Raw genomic sequence first — 21,408 nt, forward strand, 5'->3', positions numbered from 1 at the left:
ATAGGTAATGCACAGCCATGGTGCAGAATGTTTGCCAAAGTGTGTTGAAGCAACATGTAGCAGAAATAATCACACAATCACTGCATTTTTCTAGCAGGTAAATTTTACCCGCCATGGCGGTTATAGGTATACACCAAACCCTGGCGGTGCTAGCGTCAAGTAGGCTACATAATTAAATGGTTTCTTTTTTTGTCTGTTTTAATAGTGTTTATTGTTGATTTACGATCGGATTACGAAGTCTGGACAGGGTATTTTATTTTGAAAATTGACCGGATTAGCTCCGGAAGATGGATTACGCCACAATATTTTGTTCAGTATGAATGAGCGAAAGTGGCATATTGGCAGACATTCTTTCCGCGTTTATTGCAGGATCTCTGTGTGAAAGCGGCTATGGAAACAAAAACCCCAAACCATGAAACCAGAATCAGAAAACCGAAAAGACAAAGCCAAAATAAATGAAAAACATAGACTGATTCAGACCAGGATCGTGACACTGGACATAAACACGTGGAGACTGCAGGGAGCTGCTAGCAGATCGGCCATGAGACTTGACTTAGGTTTAGGCACACACCCCTGTGGAGTTATGGTAAGGCTTAGGGGCTACAAGGGACTGTCAACGCTTTTAAGACTAACATAGTTTGCTAGCTAGCTAATGGTATGAAGCTAACATAATTAACAGTACTTAACTTTATTAAAAAAACAAATCAATCTTGTTTCATACAGACCCGAATGCTGGTGTCCCAGTTGAAAGGCGGCTAAGTTGCTAACCATCTACCCAACCCACCACTACTGGAGTACAACTTCATGGCTATTTATAATACGTGACCGTCTTTGTCATGTGTTTGTGTTATATGGCCTATATGGTCGTTTTTCTGTGGAGGACAGGCTCATTTTACAGCAGTCCATAATCAAAAACTGACTTGGTTGCCTCACATTCATATAAAAAGCTAAATGCATGCTTGCAGCTTAGATCAGTTAACACACCGACATCTAGTAGACTGATGATAGTTTAGTGGATCCCTCACCTGGATCCCTGCCACATTTTAGAGCCTTTGAACTTATAGTTTCACAAGATCAAATGTTATGATATGTGTTATGTTAGATTTACAGTATGTGCAGTGTTCTGCTTCTGGCAATAAACATTTGCGCACATGTACTGAGAAATACAAGCTGTAAAGCACAGGGCTGTACAGTCAGAAAACATGCATTTTGCTACAAAAAGTCCATCCAGCTTTACACTGAATAAACATTACATTTGCAACTTGCAGAAGCAGTCATATTACTTTTAATTAATAGATAACATATGAAGCACTTTAACTGTGATTTTAGCGAGCTTAAAAGCCTCTTTTGTCAAAGTTGACATAGCCCAAAATAGTTAAAATAACAAGTGTGAGGACAGTTTTCAGTAATAGAGAGTGGTTCATGAAAAAATAACAGGCAAAGAAATATGTGAGTCTGGGTTGTATCTTAAAGGAAGAGAAGCTTCTTGGCACTCAGGGAAAGTATGGTTTTACAGATACAACACAGATGCTGTCAAAAGGGTTTCCCTGTGACTAATGTTAATCAATAGAAAGTCATTTACTTCAAGGTCTAGATGTCCAAACTGTAAAGGGCAACCAGTAGAATGTATAGTTTATGTCTGCTTCTCCTCTTACCAGAACAAAATGTACACTGAACACATTTAAAATAGTATCTCGATGTGATTGTGTATATGTTCCTGTCTTATTTACACCGGTGCATTTATTTTCATTAAAAGTGTTGTTTCTTCAGCAATACCACTAGAGATTAAATACATAAAATTATGATGTTGTACCTTTAATCCTCACTTCTTGATTTTTTGTTTTTGTCAAACTCCCATCACTGACTGTATATATCATCACTGACACCCCCATTAGTCATAATCCTTAATCAGCCACTGGGACAGGTGAGTGCGTATATGGTTCCTTGTGTGTGTCAACACAGTTACTTACATGATGATCTGAACAAAGAACTAAGCAACGGGAAGGCCATTTGGCATCATGGAATGCACATACTGCATGTTACCATATAATTATGCTATATATAAGATTTTCAACACGTTGTATTTTAGGACTTTAAAGTTTTGTTCATCACATAAATCTGTTGCTGCGGAAAACTCTCACTCTCCAATTGTTACAAAGGGACATTCTGTTTGAAGTGGTCTCGGATACAACACAGCATTCTCTTCTATGAGCTAGCAAAGCAATGCAATTCACCAAAAATGTCAGTGCCTACTAAAGATAGAAATCTCTACACACAAATCGCTTCATATTTTATTGTTACCATTTTTATCCTTTGACCTTTCTCAAGACATCCATATAGAAAAGAAGCTTCTTGTTACAAAGCTAAGATTTAGTTGATGCATTCTATTCATATTCCTCCCTGTATCCAAAATGCCGACAATGGGAAAAAAAGTGTTTAGCTACAAGTGTACTGTATCAAGTAGAGAATGGTAGAAAGCATGAGAGAGGTGCAATGTGACACATATTCTCAGTCATCAGCTGACTACATGTTATGTGCCTAATATGGCACCATCACACTCCATGATGTGAAATAATTTTTGAAAAGATTGTTTTCCCTTACTGATGTTTAGTTGTTCCTCAACCGATCTGCTTGTTCCCTTTTTCATTCTGGTTCCCACCAGTAATTAGGAATGGGATGTAACTGCCGATGACTTTAGTGCGGGATCAGAACACACCCAGCCATTATGAAAAACCCAGGGACCCATAATGTGGTGTGGACTTGGCCACTAAAACCATGGGGTGGAAAGCCAGGAGGGGAGTGGGGGCTGGTTTCTCTCGGTTGCTCTTTGAATTGTTGCTTGTGCCCTTTCTAGCCTTTGGCCTGTCATGAGAAGTTTCTCTCTGCCCATTTTTAAAATTGTTTTCTGTTTGTTTCCTCTGCTCTTTTTGTCAACGTCTCCCTGAGTTTCACCTCCTTCTTTACCCTCCATCCCCTCTCACACACTCTGTCTCACTCCCACTCTCTCTCGCCACAATAAGACCTAATATGAACTTTTGACAGGAGCTGGGATCTTTGTTTAATTGCCAATGTTACTGTGAATGCCCCCATAAATCTAATGCTGTAATGCCTTTGAAACGCCTTCTAGGCCTTGCAATCTCTCTCTCTCTCAGTCTCTCTCTCTCTCACACACACACACAATCCCTTTCTCGCTTTCTTTCACTTTCCTTCACATACACCCAAACACATGCACAATTGCACACACAGATGTGATGTGTGAGAGTGAGGGCTTTGAGGTTGTTTGTGCTCGCAACAGACACAGCAGCTCCAGTGTTTGTTTGCAATTTCCACTGGCTCCGGTCCACTCCACCAAACCCATGGGAATTTGTGGATCAGCATCTTCTCAAAAAGCTCCTGGGCGTCAGAATGTATAACTGAGCAAGGAAAGAGTGCAATGAGTGCAGTGAGGCTGTTATTTTTATGTGGCATTTCTGATGTGTTCTGTACGCCACAGTTTATAGTGGAGGGTGACAAGGCAAAAAGGAGAGCAAGACAAGTGGTGACATAATTTAAGAGACAATCTGACACTCAATAACCAGATCATACTGGAGAAAAATTAATCACTGAATGTATTACATTTGCTTCTTGAAATGGAATTTTGTAAATCTTTATGTGGCTTTTTTTCTGATTATACACTCAAACGTCATTTTGCTGTTTACTTTCATTTTTCTTAACCCACTTAATCCAAAATTTTTCCTAGAAATTTGAGTACATGCATTTTACTCCTTAGACCTTCCTAACACAAAAATTATGGCCTTTTTGATTTTATGTCGGTTAAGTTAGTGAAATATTAGGTCACTTGGTCACTTGTCACGATAGTGACCAAGTATAAAACTCACACAAATAAAAAATTCACACAAATTCTTCAATTAGACCAAGCAAATTAAAGCAATAAAAAAACAAACATTACAAAACACAATATCATTTCAAAAACATTCAGCATGTCAGAGCAGGCAGACATAAACTGTGCCTTAGAACAGTGGTTCCCCAGGGGTCCTTATGGTGGTTCCAGGGGGTCCTCAGCAGAGAGGGGGATAGTTTTTTTTTTTACTATCATTCCATCCATAAGTAACTCAATTACTATTTCGGTTATGGGTTTCATACACTTTCTGTACTAAAACATCTACCAATCTAAACCAATTTAACATACAGTACCGATCAGTCTTTTACCCCTTTCAGACCTGTAGGCCTTGCTTCATTGTAGACATCACGGTCATATGACCAAGACAAGTGATGTGAGAAGATGTGAGAAGAACCCTGTCAGCAACTCATCCATGTTCAGATTGGTTTGCACTATAGGTATTTGACATAATTAATAATAATTATTGAATTAGCTGACACTTTTATCCAAAACCACTTTCAATTTCTATATATGTCAGAGGTCACACGCCTCTGGAGCAACTAGACACTGGTTAAGTGTCTTGCTCAGCGACACATTGGTGGATGTATCATAGTGGAAATATCTCACACCAAAGGCATGTGCCTTAGCCACTGCTCTGTCGCCACCCCTCTATTGACATCTCAAACCAATTGGTTCTCATGAACATCTGCCTCATCCTCCAGATATTGCCATTTATTAGTCTACCTATCTGAGCCATCACTATCACAGTCACTTTCAAATGCCACTTTTTCAAATGTAGGAATGACCATGATGCTGCACACAGCACTTGGGGGGTTTCGTATGTCTAGGAGGTCCAACACATCTGATAGTTTCAAAATGTGTCAAAATAAACAAATGATAACTAGGATCACAGCCAAAACCTGTGTTTTCAATTGAAGCACTGTGTTATACTACTGGTCACAATTAAACACCTCTTATGAGCAAAATATGTATGCAGGAGTATAATTCTCAAAACATATCAGTAGTAGACACTTACACTACTTACTTTTTACTTACTACTTTTTGTAACAGTCTGAGGAAGACATCTTCTTCCAGGTGTGCAAGCAGGAAGCAAACTAATCTAAGTCATGTGACCTTTCATACTAGTCACATGATATTGATCAGTTTTATTGATTGATCAAGACAATCTATTTTTTCATTTAAAAGTTGAATTTCTTGCCCAAAGCCAACAATACAACTTTTAGAGCTTCAGAAATAACATACAAAGACACGGTCACAAATGAATAAATAAATAACATATTTTCAATACAGAAATTCCCTACAGAAAGTTTGATAAAATTCATTGAGAATATTTTCATGCATTTCTGCATTTAATCAAATTACTAATACTAAAAATAAAACAAATACTCAAACAGGGTGAGTTGTAGTTTTATACATTAGCTGTTACCAGAGATGCTCTCAAGTCTCTGAGCAAGAGACCAAGTCAAGTCTCAAGTATTTGAGCTAGAGTCCAAGTCAAGTCTCAAGTCTCTCGTGGTTATTACGAATGTTATATCATCTGCTGTGTTCAATCCAGGTTGCTTATAAAACTGCATTGCTATAAGGAATACTGTAACTGTAACCTGTTTTTCATTTACAGAGCGCAACAATGTAATATGCAATACAATTATTGACAGCTTATTAAATACTGTAAGACAACACACTCCCCAGACTCTTAAACCCAGTGTAACGTTAACTAAATAAAACTGTGACGTTGCATAATCAACAATAAAGCTGTAACCTTTTTAACTTACAGAGCACAACCATGTAATGTGCAATGCAATCAATGACAGCTTAAACTACTGTAATTCAACACATCCCCCACTCTCAAACCAGTGTAACGTTTTAATTAAATAAAACTGTAAGGTTACATGATCAACAATAAACCTGTAACCTGTTTCTAGCCAATGGTAATAATTAACGTGATGGCAGCCAGCAGGACGTAAATGATTACGTTAATCGACTACCACAAGTTTGGCAAGTAAACAAACACTCATTCATCTTTTCATAATGAACAACAGTCGGAGTAAACCTCTTGTAGGTCGTAGCTGAAACAAGAAGCAAGCTAACGTTAGATGGCCAATGCTGAGCTAGTGGTGTTTAATCACCACAGGTTACTAACCTATTGGCGTTCAGCGCTTCTTTGTTTGGGTCTTGTTGTATGAAGTTTAAATCCAAAGTTTATGATGAATGGCACAGCAGCTGCGGTGTTTGTTGTCCTCTCTCACGTGCGGCCACGCGCAGCAGATGCTATGTGTTACGTAGGCAGGTTATAGGTAAAGGAGGGAATAACAGCAAGCTCATCAGAAGTTTCCTAAAAAATAAACATTATTCACGAGTCCCGCACCTCGAGTCCGAGTTGAGTCTGAAGTCTTTTGAGGACGAGTCTCAAGTCGAGTCTCAAGTCACTGTGTGTGCGACTTAAGTCGAGAATTGTTCCTCCAGTACCCCCATACCAGTAAGTAGGGGTGTACAAAGATGTCATTATCTATATCTGTTCAACCAAAAAAATAACCTGTCTCTGTATCTATGAGTGTTGTTCCTCTGCTATGTAGCAAATGTAGAAATCACAGCTGGAGGATCCAACATGAGCATTTAGCATTTAGTCACAACCAGCATGCGCCTGTTGGTCACGCAACAACTTGAGTGGGTTTTATTTGTGTCAGTTAGTGTGCTTGCCAGGTGGTACATTAAGTCAGTGATTAATTAAGGTAGATGCAACCTTGTTTTTAAACAATGCCGAGGTACAATAATGCTACTGCTCACAAACCGCTAGGCCCGGACTGGTGAGAATGCAACCATCCCTCTGACACTTGGCCAGTGAAGCTGTCTGGAGCTCTGCCCTCCCACAGCCACAGTTACCTTGTTTTCATCATAGGCCAGATACACTCTGTGGGCTTTTCAAGTAGACATATATAAAAACATTCAAAAAGACTTATACATTCTTGCCAAGTTGTCTAAAGCTAGCAGACAACTAATTCAAAGAAGATACAAAATCACTCTGTCATCCTATGGTACATTTTGATGTTCATAACCTGGACCAAGAAATTTGAAACTGTGCGTGTAACCAGCGTAGCACATGTATGTAAACGCATTCATTGTTTCTTTCAGGTGTGGTAGTCAGAGTAAGAGGGGAAGATCAACTTGTCTAGACATGACTGTGAGGGTAAGTGTTACATTTTCTCTTTGTTGTCTGTTACAGTATTCAATGCCTGTTGGTCTTTGCACATCTCTGTTTCCATCTCTCTTTCTTTATCTTTGCAGCCCTGATGTTTTTTTACTCTTATTGTCTTTCTCCCTCTCTCTCTCTCCCTCTCTCTCTCTCTCTCTCTCTCTCTCTCTCTCTCTCTCTCTCTCTCTCTCTCTCTCTCTCTGTGTGCTCCCACAGCTGATTACATGAATAATTTACAGCATGTAAATCCTCAGCAGCTGCTTGCTGTTTTGGCCTGTGTTCCTCTCGCTTTTCTCCTTCAGCTTAACATGGGAGTATTATTCTCAACCATGTCACCTATCCTTCCCTCTCTCTCTTCCTTTTCTGTGTCTGGGGTTAAGCTCTCTCTCTCTTTCTGTCTTCTCTCATTCTCTCTAATTACACAGTTCTCAGTTGCACCCCTGTGTCTTCCCTTGAGTTTGTATGGCCTTATGTAAGGACTGGCTTTTTTTTTTTTTTTTTTGCCATGATGGGAAGTTTAACTCAGCAACAGTTGTTTGTTTGTGTGTATATCTGTCTTGACATGTGTCTTTCACTGTGTGTCTGTATGTGTAGGAACACACAGTTACTATATGGTTTCAGATCCTTGCAATCAAGACACTTGGGGGAACTCAAAACTCACTGTGATTACAGTTCTACAGCAGCTGTGCCTTATGTACAACTGGGGAGTCTTTTTTTCTGTCACTCCAGGCTTAAAATGCTTTAAAAATGATCTCAAACTGTGCTGTCAAATTAGTTTTTTCTTTCTTTTATTCTTTGGTCCCTTCAATCAAGTTTTTTCATATACACATGAAGTAATTTCATGTTGAAAAGAAAGACAAAACTAATGGTTACACACAAGAAAATCTATCAAAAAATAGTGTGAGGCTAATTCAAGGAAAAAGAGACAAGGGAAGGAAGCATTACCTTTGGCTCTGTTAAATAATTTCTTTCCTCCATTCAGTTTCCATTGTTCGAAGCCAGGGCCGATCTCTCCAATATTACTGCTAATCTAACTTCAAAGGGTTGCAGTCATGTTAAAGCACTTTTTAATTGTGATAAGGAATATGCTTTCATGCTTAAACCCTTCTCCTCTGTTCGTCTGGACAGAACCCATAAATATTGAGGCCTTTTTTTCATTGCCAATTAAAATTAGAATGGGTCACATTTTTCACTGTCAGCCATTTCCTTTGCACACAAAGACATGTGTGGGCCACACATACACGTAGATACACACATCCATACAGACGCAGAACCAGACATTGCCATATGTGTCCATGCAGAAGCACATACACTTTATTTAGTGTTTTTTGCCAAAGCTTGCTTTATGTCCTTTAGACATTAAGAAAACCTCTGCAAAACTAAACATGCTCAAAAGCTTTGCTACTCTGGCAGGGCTGATGATTCACCACAGGCTTCCCTGTTGTTCCTATGACACATGAGATGCAGGCTGCGCCGTATTGTCCAGAGATAACACAATAAGATGATTCACTTGAATCACTTGCAGTCCAGTGCTTTTGACACGGAACATTCATGTAGTTTTGATATGTACACAATATTTTGAGCCCGTGGAGCAGAACAATGTAATTCTGTTGTGACAAAATCAATTTAGATAACAATACATTGTACAGAACAAGGGCATGTGAAAATGTACTATTGGATGCAGTTGTTGGGTAAATGGCCAATCTATTTAGCCTCAAAATGATATGCTTAAGTTAGGCCTAGACTCTAAGCTTCGACAATGAGTACATCTTAAGATTGTCTCCACAAATTTAGAGGAATAATAATAATAATAAGAAGAAAATGCTGCCAAATACACAGTGACATGAGAAGATGATATGAGTTTCATCTTGCGTGCGTCCTTAGAGCCAGAATGTTTTAGCCTAGCATTGAACAAAGACAGGAAAAAGGAAATGTAAGCGTAGATCTTTCAGAAAAAATACTTTCTGTGTTATAAAATGTACCTAGGGGACGTTGAGTTCAGTATGAATAGATCCTGAGTCTGCATAATTATCTTATACTGCCAATGCATGCATAACCAAGCAGTTTTCACTTACGCGCATATATTACAACCTTTGCCTATCACCGTAGCTCACACTACAGTTTTGATAGGGCAACTATGTTTGACAAAAAAGTTACTTGAAATTAAGTTTCCTATGTTGCCACTGATGCATTAATTATAACATCATAAGTTGCATGTGCATAAGTCCACGAGGTTGGTCAGTGTTCCCCCTTTTTAAGGTTCATACATTCAATACAGGAAAACTCATCCAGTGACATACAGCGTTACTGACACTGCAATCAGATTGACAGCTTTAGCTTCACTGCAGTAGCTCTCACACTTCACCACAGCACAACTTTGCATTGCAGTCAGTCACGATTTTTGACATACTGCAAATTGTTCGAACTGAGTTCCTCAGTGACAACACTTGGAATGGGATTTGTAAGTTTCGAGAATAAACTATTAGTGACGGTGAAGGAAAAGAAGGGGCTGGATTTCGGTTCGTTCCCCCTCACTTCAGCTCACTACAGTCTGCCTTTAACACTGAAGTCAGTCTGGGTATTGAGTTTTGGCTGACATGGCTGGGTTGGCTCACTGCTTGTTTAGCAGTCTGAGCCAAGCATGTGCATGTGCTGCTGTGTGTGTGTGTGTGTTTGTGTGCAGGCATGTCTGTGCTTGAGTTTCTGCAGGATTTGCCTGCATGCATGTGAATGCATGACTTTGTGTGTGTGTGTGTGTGTGTGTGTGTGTGCCCCTATGTGCCTGTATGACCTGATTGTGTGTCTACAGTATATATCCTCATGTGCAGTGAGCAAGGGCTGTGAACCTTGGTGGGGTGTTCTGTTCTTTTTTTTTTTTGGTTGTTGTGCAGCGTGGCCTCATTACCCAGGTGTTTACCCCCAACCACAGGAAGCACTTGTCAGTGATGACTGTCTGCCGGCAAACATTGCCTGAGGGAAAGAAAGACAGGGAGGGAGGAAGAGAGAGAGGGAGAGAGACAGGAAGACAGAGGGAGGTGGAATCATAGAAACACAGCTTTTAAAATGTACAGTGCTTATGAGAGCATCTATCTATCTATCTATCTATCTATCTATCTATCTATCTATCGTGCACACCTCTGTGTGTGTGTTTCTTTTTCCTAAATGTGTGTGCATGTGTGTCTGTGTGGTTGTGCCAGTCAAATCCTTGCTGGCAGGTCATTGGGTTCCTCCAGTCCTTCACCAGTGGAGGGAGGGAGGGAGGGAGGAAGGGAGGCGAGGAGGAGGAGGAGGAGGAGACATACAAGCTGTTGACAGGGATTTATGAGCTGATAGTGTCAGACTGCAAGCACAACAACAGTCTCCCTGTCTCTGCCTGTCTGCTCACTGAGAGAGAGAGAGGGAGAGACAGAGAGTGACAGAAAGAATAGAGGGGGCAGGGGGGCTGAAGAGAAAGTGAGGCAGCAAAATGAGTTGGAAAAGAAAGAGCAGAAGAAGGGAGTAAAAATAGAAGGTAGAGGAAGACAATGAGGGGAAGAGGCAGGATTGGGATGTAATTTAATTTGTTTAGGGTTTTTTGCTCATTTCTCCTATCACAATGTTTCTTTTTTTTTCTTCACGCACCTTTTTTTCCTCTCTCCTCTCTTCTTTGCTTCAACATCACCATTGTATGAGCTGACTTGTTTGTTGTTTGGCTTTTGTTTTTTGCTTGTTTAGACGTGTGTGTTCATGTTTTCAATATAAACCAAAGGCAATTGTTGGTCTCACGTGAGCACAGTGATGATGATAAGGATTGATTATATACTGAACTTCTTGTATTTAACTGTTTTTGTTTTTTCTTTCTTGTTTCACTGCACTGTATCACCAAGTCAGATCCCTGTGTACATTGTACATTTGGCAAATAAAGCGATTTCAACTCTGGACAATAAAATTTCATCCACTGTGTTGTGGTGTCACATTAAGATTTCATGGATTACATGTTTGATAAGATTATTACAATGAACTGTGGACAATTGTTCATTCTCAACTGTTTAAGAATAAACAAGCTATTGATATATTTTAGCGCATTAGACAATCATTCTTTGTGGCTGCGTGTCAGTGAGTCAGTGTGAATCAACTAGAATGTTCACTGCTAGATGACACACACACCGATATAGTTGGACTGTCTGACATTTGAGAGAGACAGTTTGGTGGGAAATTCTGTCTTAATTGCTGTTCTAAGCAAAAGTTCATAATGTCTGATTCTATTTTAGGTTTGATGAACTCCATCCTCTTTGAGCCTATTTAGCCATGGGTCCTTTTCAGATGAGGCTGTAGATAGTTTTATATAGCTGTGTTTTCCTCACCAGACTACATGAGTTTGCTGATACTAGTTAATTCAGCCATTACAAGTTCCATTCTTTGGTTCACTTACACTGACACTGAGAAATAGTGAATGTCAAAACTGCAAGTCTGTAACGATGTACTGTACCTAAAATTTTGATTATTCGTATTTAGTTACACGTGCGCTTAACATAGAATTTGTGAGACACAAATGTATGACCCACTCCTGTCAGTTGTTCCTTGTATATTCTCAAGTCTAAAAACATGCTGTACAGACATCCAGCTTCTCTGACAAGACACTGGCTTTCAATTTTGGATATTGTATAATAGTGCCTAAAATACCATACCCTGTTAAATGTTATGATTGTCATAATAACAGTGATCCAAATAAGGAGTCTGCCAGACTGCCAAGTTAGGAGACAGACAGCCTGACACACATACCCCCTTAGGGTAATATAGACTACTAGTGATTTATATGCCGGTTCCTGTTTAATGATATAGTATTAAAGAGTGGTGATTTATGAGGCCGTTTTCATTTCGCATAGACACTTAGATTCAGACTCAGGGTTTAGCTTACACTCTCCAGCATGCTGAGTAATGATCCCATGCTGAGTTTCCCAGAATAGCAAACTTCATTATGTTTTTCAGAACCCATGTCTATAGATAATGGTCAAAGCATTTTGTTTAGTGCAAAATGCAATGCCAGTGGATGTGCACACATTTTAATTTGTACAGTGAAGGCAACATGATCATGTGCAATATCATAATATTATCACAGGTACCCCCACACTCTCCATCACCAGTGAAATGCTCAAAATATTTCTATGAATGATGTTTCTATTATTTTTATCCTTTGGTATTTTTCCAAAATGTTAATTTTATTAACATACATTCATCTTTGTATATGCGCTCTCTCTCTCTCTCTCTCTCTCTCTCTCTCTCTCTCTCTCTGTATAATGCAGATCTGCAAAGAAACCTGTGTGAAAACAGTAAAGGAAAATGAAGATCAAGAGGAAAACAGCTAGATGGAGAGAAAACATCAGAGCAGGGAGGGGAGATCAATTTAATTTAGTTAAATTATGTATATTTGTCGCATAAAAGGTAACATGTTTGTCATCTCTGTTGTCATATGAGTTTGGGATATGCAATGTTAGAAAAACATTATGCATTGATGTTATTTTGTACGTGTTGTATAGTGAAAATCCTAACAAGTATTGCCGGCAAGTTTTGTTTATGTTGTTTTAAAAAACAATCCGAGGAAGTGTTGTCATATTTCAGTGGTTCTCAATGGGGTCAAGGGATCCTTCAGCGGGTTCCAGGAGGTCCCCAGCAAAAAAGGGGAATCATTTATTTTCAAAATAATTCCATAATATAAGTTACACAATGACAGAATGTATGGCTGTTTTAGTCACGGGTTTCATGCAGTTTCTGTAATTTAACATCTAAAAGCAAAAATCCTATCAGATGGGGGACCCTGGGACAAAATCAGATGGGGGTCATTGATGGAATTTGTGTCAGTTTAAACATTCCTGATGTGAAAACGTTTGAGAACCACTGTTACGTAGGTGCTATTCTCTTTTTGTTCCACAATACTCTAAATGCATTTTTTAAAGCACGTAACTTTGTAGATTTGAGAGTAAATGTGGTCAGAAAGACAGTTTTGACAATCCTTGTGTCTGGTGCAATAACATGTTCATGTATGTGCACTGTATCTGTTAAGAAGCAATGATCCCAGTATGGTCACAGGGGAACAAAGGGACATGTACTCATACAATATGTAAGGGTATGTGGAGAAATATTCCCTGACTATAGTGCTCTCATGTGACAATATATGTACAGTGTTTCACTTTTATCATCTCAACATAGATTATTAATGAATATTGTACTGTCCTATGAAACATCTAGATAATATAATGTTGAAAAAAAGAATGTTAATAGTTACTCTAAAGAAAACTATACTTGTCTAATGAGAATCTAGCAGTGCAGCAGTTGTGCATTGTGCAGCGTACCTCTTCCTTTGCAACATCAAGAGAAGGAGACAATTGCTTTCTCTTCCACTTCTGTGCTGTAAAGCACTGTAAGTAGCTTAGAGCTGTGTTGCTTGCTGCAGGGTGCAGTGGTACGATGGTGGTACCTTACTTCTACCCACCATGTCTGACTTTGGCTCTTAAAAAAACATTGCATCATAGATACAATGGTGTTTTAAATTCTAAAGTAAATGGCTTTTCAAGCCTCCTTTAGACAAAATGTTTGTGGTTACATCCTTTATCTTTACAAGTTCAGTTTGACATGTAATGATAGAAACCACCTTTCAACCATAATGATAGGTGTACTTTACCTACCATCTAAGTCATATACAATTATGTGGTTTTCTTTTTACTTTACAGTCGACACGGACTTTCTTCTTCCTCTAAAAATTCCATCCATCCATCCATCCATTGTCAACCGCTTATCCTGCGCACAGGGTCGCAGGGGGCTAGAGCCAATCCCATCTTACATTGGGCGAAAGGCGGGTAACACCCTAGACAGGTCGCCAGTCCATCACAGGGCCACAGACAGACAAACAACCACTCACATCCACACCTAAGGTCAATTTTGGAGACACTAAAAGCATGCTGCATGTCTTTGTATGGTGGGAGCAAACCAGATGCACCTGGAGAGAACCCACGCAGACATGGGGAGAACATGCAAACTCCACACAGAAAGGCTGGGGCAACCTGGGTTTGAACCCATGACCTTCTTGCTGTGCGGCAATAGTGCTAACCACTGCAACACCACACCGCCCACTCTAGATATTGTTATATTTTAATTAATGACCTGACATAGGCTAACAAAAACCATGCTAAGAGGCTACAGCTACACTAGTGGCTCTGTAGCGTTAGGCATGCTTTGAAGACGTTTTTGAGCTAAATGCTAACATCAGCAAGCTAACATATTTTCACTGGCAATACTAAAATGCTAATGTTATCCAGCCATCAACTGTCGAGACACTTCACTATAACCCTAAAATATAAATATGTGGCAGAAGTGGAAAAGTCTGGGGTTTACCAAGGTCACTAGGTGAATGTTTTGAATGTTTTAACCAGTCATTCATGTGAGATTTTCTTTCTGTAAATAAGATAACATATTTTCAGCAAGTGTTGAAAATCTAAAATAACAGAGCTGGGTTAGCCCTATTACACCCCTCAATGAACAGTTTTGAGGCCTCCCTATCTGCCTCCCTCCATCTTTGTCTGTGGTTACTAACCCCAGCTACAGTGGTCAGAAATGGGCCCCCGATGTTTTCCATGGACAGTTTATCACACTTCCTTCCATACTTCTGGGCCCCCAGTCAGTCTGCCAGACAGGAAAATCAAAGACTGTGGGACATACCATTACAGTGCAAATGGTATATTGCACTGTACAACATGTTGATGATATATAACCTTAAAGTCTCACAAGTAAATACAGGAATGAGGTCTGAGCTGAGTTTAGCTTTAAATGTTTGAATTGCACATTGAATTGATTGAAAGTGATTTAAAATCATCCTACACATTGAATGGTATGGCAAAATTATTTAATTTGAATGTCTGTGAATGTCATTTTGTTGGAACTGTATTGAGTTGAATTTCATTAAAGGTATTTAATAAATAATTTGGGATTCAGCCGATTTCACTATCATTGTGTGGTATGGGTCTAAATGTCAGGTAAAATAATTGTATTACTTTCTAAGGTCAGTTTGTCATTCTTTCTGTCAGTCTAGCCTGGCTTCACAGTCATTCTATCAAACATTGAAAAACACATTTCCTAAGAGGGAACAGAGCAAGGAACACAACCACCCCTTCCTTCATCAAACATTGGGCCTTATTACTGAGAGTTGCTAGATCATCAATTGTGCTTTGAAGATAGAATCATCATTTTTGGATGGTGAATAAAGTAGATGTTTAAATGTTTAATAGCATGCAAGCTGTATTGTGAACATATACCTTGTTATAAAGAAAACGTCCTTGTTTCTGACTTATTAATGATCTTTTATAAAGTAGTAGATAGTGAGGTAGAATACTCAGTTCCACTGAAATAGTAAACATATGTCTGACATACAGTACTTAATAATAAACTAACTTAGTAGGGCAAACTGTAAGTTCTTGAGTAGTCTCCTTACATTTCTTGTAACTTTTGTTCTGAAGAAGAAAAACAACACCATGTCTTCTGAAACTTGAAAGGGTTGAGGGATGAGGGGTAGGGGTCGAGGTGTAATGGATGAACGGTTGAGGGGAAGACCGGTGAGGGATGAAGGGGAGGAGTTGGATCCGTGCCGATGGATGCGTGAGTGAAGAGTAGACCGGTGTCTGCTGGCGAGAAGGTGTACAGGAACTGGTGGAGTCGAGACTCTCAGTGGGGGACCCGTCTCTTGGTCAGCAGATGTGCGGAAACCCCCAAAAGAACTTCAGATGGAAAGGTGTGCGTGAGCGTTTCTGATATTGTTTAGGTCGTTGTAAATGTAAGTGAGGTATGCTGGTGAGGACCATCAGCCAAGGATTTGATAATATTGTCTGGGATTCCCTGCGTGGAGGCGGTGGAGGTGGCAATAACCATCCCTACTGGTTGGGGAGTAATTGACGGTGGGGGAGCTATGAGAGTCTGTCTGCGGAAAACGTTTGGGTTTGGAAGTGTGGTCTAGGGTGCCCCAGTATGTCCCTTGGTTGAACTGCTGCCCTGGTCGGCAGCTTGGGACGAAAAGAGGACATGGTAGATGTAGAAACTGAAACTGAAACCGAAACGCAAGGTTTGATAGGGCCGAGAGCAGTTTGCAGTTCCCTGGGAATAAGCGTAACCCGCTTGTGAGGATGGATTAATCAGTGAAGTGAGGTCAATGTGGTTACCGCCGAGAATCTGTTGCCTGACTGAGGGTGACACTGGGAATGGTCTGGCTGGCCCGTGGGGCACACCAGAGGTCTTGTTGTGGCTAAGGTGAAGTGATTAGACGGGGGTGGAAAAGTTGAAAGACCGGAGCTTTGGGGAAAATGGGTGCATTAGAAGAAATTAAAGTCACATTTGATGCATTTGGGAAATGGGGAGGAGGAGGGGGAAAAGAATAGACAGGAGTAATGGTTTGGCCGATTGCGCTTTCGTGTGTGATATGTGTAGGTTGTGGTCTGGGCGGCTGTGGTAGCCGGTATCGGGGTAGGAACGGCCGATGGTGCCAGAGGAGATGGGAAAGTTGGAACAACAGAAGAAGAAAGGTTGCTGGGATGGAGGGATGCATATGCTCGGGTTGATAATGATGCTTGAGAAGTAGAGAAGAAGAGGTTGGGGTGCAACTGGATTTGATACAACCTGGCCCTGCGTGAGGGCTGATGTGGGGTTGTATTGAGCTTCTGTTGCCATGGGATGCGCCACGGAGTCGTTGGCGTTGCCCCCGAAGTAGTGCCGGTGACCCGGAAGTGCTGGGGAAGCTCGGCGTTTGGAGAGTTGTGTGTTGAAGCGAGTCTTTGTACAGTTGAAAAAGTTTCACTTTTTTGTCGAGTGCTGGAAGGAGATGTTTCTCTGGTTGAGTTCTTGTTCAAGCTGGAGGGATGTCGTCACAGAGACAGGGAAAGTAGCCACACACTTCTGGTTCACCAACACCTTCGCCAAATTTGTTATTTGTCTTCGTTACTCTGGGCCTTTGTTCCGCATTGGGACCACCTCCACCACCTCCAGGCAGGGAATCCCTGACAATATTATCAAAACCTTGGTCGATGGTCCTCACCAGCATACCTCACTTACATTTGCAACGACATAAACAATATCAGAAATGCTCACGCACACCTTTCCATCTGAAGTTCTTTCAAGGCTGTGTGCTTAGAGAGCCGAAGCCGCGATCTCTCACTGGAGCTGCTGATGGGAGAGGGCCCGACAATATTCGAATGGTCGGAGACTGTTGGCTGAGATCGCCGGGGAATATGAATAGCTGAATGCAGCTGACATTTCAGACTAGGTTGTTCGGGAGAACTGTACAGTTAAGCAAGAGGAGTCACAAGGGAAGTTCAAAAGTAAGGGTTTTTATTTACCAAAAATCATTACAACAACATAAAGATAAAGGTTTGGGCCCATAAAAGAGATCAAATAAAGAAACGGTAACTAAAGCTCAGAACATAAGAGACTCAAAAATACAACTGACCTCCTACAAAAGAAACAAAGGGGACTTATATACTGGCTGATCAGACCAATTTTGACACACAGGGGAAGACTAACAACAACACTACTACATAACTACAGCAAAACCTACCTAAAAACTTATTCCAAAAGAAATATACTTTTACTTAACCTTAACTCAACAAAAATATTCAATATAATATAAATCTAAACCCCAAAATATCTAAGGAGAGAATAAAGCCACTCCCTGGACATAACAAGCATTGGTAGTGTCAAATTAGGCCACCTCCCCTATAAAGCTGCTCCTGCTTACAGCGCCAATCCTTTAAGCCAGCAGACTTCCTGGGTGTGGCATCCAACACTGGTAAGCTCAGAAACAAATAGTTATACAAACAGAATGGCAATCCAAAAGTAACTAATGGTGCGCACTCCCAAAAAGATGCTTCTGTATGGTCAACTAAATAAAGTAAAATGTTATTATAATATGTCCTGTGAGTAATTTGTAACTAAATAAATATTTGCAACAAATGTCTAATTTGTATGAAAAAAGTATATAAACTAATGCTAAAGAAAACAGCATAAACTCAGGAAAAATATAAGTGCATGAGGTTACCGCTCTTAAACTGGTTGTGAGGCCATGGCTGTGGCCATCACATGGAAGTACACACACATTTTAAGACCCAATTGGATTTTTGAACATGTAATATGTCAAACCTTTTTAGAAGTGTTTATGAAAAACATTACCACTACTTGGTGGAACATCAGCCTGCTCTTCACTGTCCATTTCCCCCCTTGCTTTTTCACTTCAGCTACAGGCTCTTTGCTGTGCAAAACAACCTACAACAATAGACCAATTTCACACGGGCTGAAAAGTTGGGAAGGGGCCTCTCAAGCCATTGTGCAAGCAAAATAAGGCTTTCTGGTTCCCACTTTTCAACTTTCTGGAGGAAGGCATTTCATTATCAATCACATCAATTTTAGCACACTACAAATAACTTACCTCAAAATGCACTTTTTGAAAGTTTCAAAGAGTCTGAACCACATCTTCTCCTTCTGTGATGTGTAAAATGCCTGTTTGCAAGGTTAAATGAAAACTCCCATTTTAACATGCAAAAATTAGGGTTCAGAAACAGACACAGATGAGCAAAGCAAGAATGAGAAATTACTGATGAATGGTTTGGACAATTTAGAAAGCATTATTATCATAGCTACATAATGGTGTATGACACCTGTTTCCTAACTCTTTAATTAATTGGGCTTAGGTTTAATTGGACATTACGCTGGGAAATGCCAGTATACACATGTTATTTTCCACTCCTTAGCTCCCATGACAGCAATGGGTCCTATTTTGTTTTCCCTCCGATGTACCTCAGCCAGGATGTGCATGAGCCTGCCAGCCGTTAACCCCACAGAGGAAGTGTGCAGGAAATGAGATCAGCCTTAAAAAGAGGTAACGCCTGAGCCACTGACACCAGACCAATAACTGTCACTCACTGCACCTGATACAGAGATAGAAAAAAATGCAACAAATAACAGGAAGGTCAGTATAGAATACAGTAAAATAGCATTGGACAGACAAACATGATACAGCAGGAGCACTAAAGAGAAGAGTATGTTATAGAAAAGCAGTAAGGAATGTAATACAAAAACAGAAAAGAACAAAACGCTCAAAATAGAACAGACAAAACAAAGAAATACAATACAGCACAGCAAGAAAGCAGAACATTCATAACTCTAACCATCACTCTGTCTCAAAGACAGGTTCTGTTGGAAGAAAGTGTCACAGTTCAAAATACCTGCGAAGGGGTGGATGTTGACTTCTGGCACTGTATGTAACTGTAGCAGTACACAGTACACAGTTTCCTTTGTGCTGCGATAGAATAGAATATAATAGAACAAATAGAATAGAGTAGAAACATCTAGACCAAAGCATAGCAGATAAGACTAGGCCAGAACAATAAACCACTGTGCAGAAGACAGAATGTTGAGTGCAGCATACAGTGTGAGAGGAGATTAAAGACAATAAAAGAATAGCAACACCCAAACAAACTATCAGACAAATTCTGTTTGAAAAAATCTTTTTCAATAGCTAAAAATACCAGCAGTGTTGGGTGTGTGAAACTGTCACCATGCCCTGCACACATTCTCTTTACCATGATGAAAGACACACAACTTCACTGAAGAAACCAGGCCTGACAGCAGTGTGCGCACTCGTGTGCGTGTGTGTTTGCTGTGCATATGTATTTGTGTATCTCAGCACGCACACAAGCAGCATGAATTTTTGTTTTCTCTAAGATCGAAAAAGAAAACATTTAGTTTTTTATTTATTGAGACAGGAGGCAGGAAGAATGATGAAACATTTACAGTTGCAGCTATCACCTACACCCAGTAACAAGAGCTTTTTGATAACATACATAGATACAAACACAACACTTCTTTTTGAGGCACAATACATGACTTCAGTTGGCAGAAAACTTTGGGTTTATGTTTTATTTGAAATGACTGATTTGTGTTGGCTTAAACCCCTGAATCCTGAATGTTGCCAGATATTTAAAGACATCAGAACAAATTAATTTATGCTACTCAAGTCCACAATGATACTGCTCCAATTATCAAGAATATTGCAGTTGGCTATCACATTTTCATTTATTTGTAAACCTTTGCTCTGCGTGTTAGTGACACAAGGATACACCATTGGTTTGCTGTTGTAGCATTTGTGATTCTTTTACACAGTGGAATAAAACATGATAGGTGCGTTTGTCTGCATGGCCCTCATTGTGTTTACTTATGCAAAACATAATGAGGCATGATTTATGCTTCAGCACCATTAACAAGAAATGTATTAATGTTTCTTGCTGTTTGCAGATCTTACTTTTTGTCCCCTGATATCCCCTGAACTATGGGCATAAGACTGAAATACAGCCAAATCTATGATGTGATAATAACAAAAAAAGAATTTGTCGTAACTGTGAACTGTCGACTTATCATGCCCCGAAAATGAATTAATGTATGATAGTGTGTATAACATTATGTGATTTAATGAATGACTGATGAAATGGGTAAATATATGAACAAATAAATGAATAAGTAATGAAATGATTAATCATTTAATTAGTTCAACAAACCAACCGCATGTCAGAGACTGACAATGCTCGAAAGCCTCATTACTATATTTGCATAATCAGACTTGTGCAGAAAGTGTTTTCTGACAAATCTAACTACATAACTATACATATTTATATATGTATTTTCAGGCATAGCAGAATCATATTTTGCATGCTTTATGAACATGCAGTTTTCAACAAGCTGATTGAACACTTTGTTGAATGAACAAGTATATTTGCCAAATTTTTCAAAGGAAGATCATGCAATTTGAATGAAATGAATGAAAAAACCTTAAACATAATACTGTATATACAGACCTTTAGTAAATACGTTGTGCAAGGCGAGATCTACACTGCATACACTGCTGTTTCATTTGTTCCAGGAAACAAGGGCACACTAATTTAGCAAAAACACAGTTGGCTGTCTGATGCAACACAGTGAAATTTGAGGAGTATTCATGCAAAAGAAGACCACCTATTGAGCTGCATGGGTGTGTGCCTGAGTGTTTGTGCATGTGCACAGATCAATGTCAGTATTTTTATGTACTGTACATGTATGAGTGTCTGTGTGTGTACCTGCCACTGATGTACACAAGAAATAGATTATGTCTGTTGTTCACTCCCACAGCGCAGCCTGAAGGCAATTTTCATCACTACCTCTGTACTGTTGTAGGTATGTATTGTGGCCTTTTCCTGCCATAATGCAAAATTTTGGGCTTTGAGAGTTAAAATCCTGTAAATCACCCCACCTACTTGAAGTTGTGTTATTCAAAGTC

At 39.7% G+C, this 21,408-nt stretch overlaps 1 long non-coding RNA gene across 1 annotated transcript in view; it reads left to right on the plus strand.

Moving 5' to 3' along the window:
* The window catches only part of LOC119897878, a 65,390-nt gene extending 50,335 nt beyond the window's left edge, over positions 1–15,055 (plus strand). Inside the window, exons 3-4 of the long non-coding RNA XR_005443457.1 lie at positions 7,031–7,085; positions 12,374–15,055. This is a non-coding gene — a long non-coding RNA (uncharacterized LOC119897878). The remainder of the gene's footprint in view (positions 1–7,030; positions 7,086–12,373) is intronic.
* The last annotated feature ends 6,353 nt before the right edge of the window (positions 15,056–21,408 follow it).

Source organism: Micropterus salmoides, unplaced genomic scaffold, assembly GCF_014851395.1.
Source record: "Micropterus salmoides isolate LMB-PRFRI ecotype aquatic unplaced genomic scaffold, ASM1485139v1 Ms_hic_scaffold_11, whole genome shotgun sequence".
Lineage (NCBI taxonomy): Eukaryota > Metazoa > Chordata > Actinopteri > Centrarchiformes > Centrarchidae > Micropterus > Micropterus salmoides.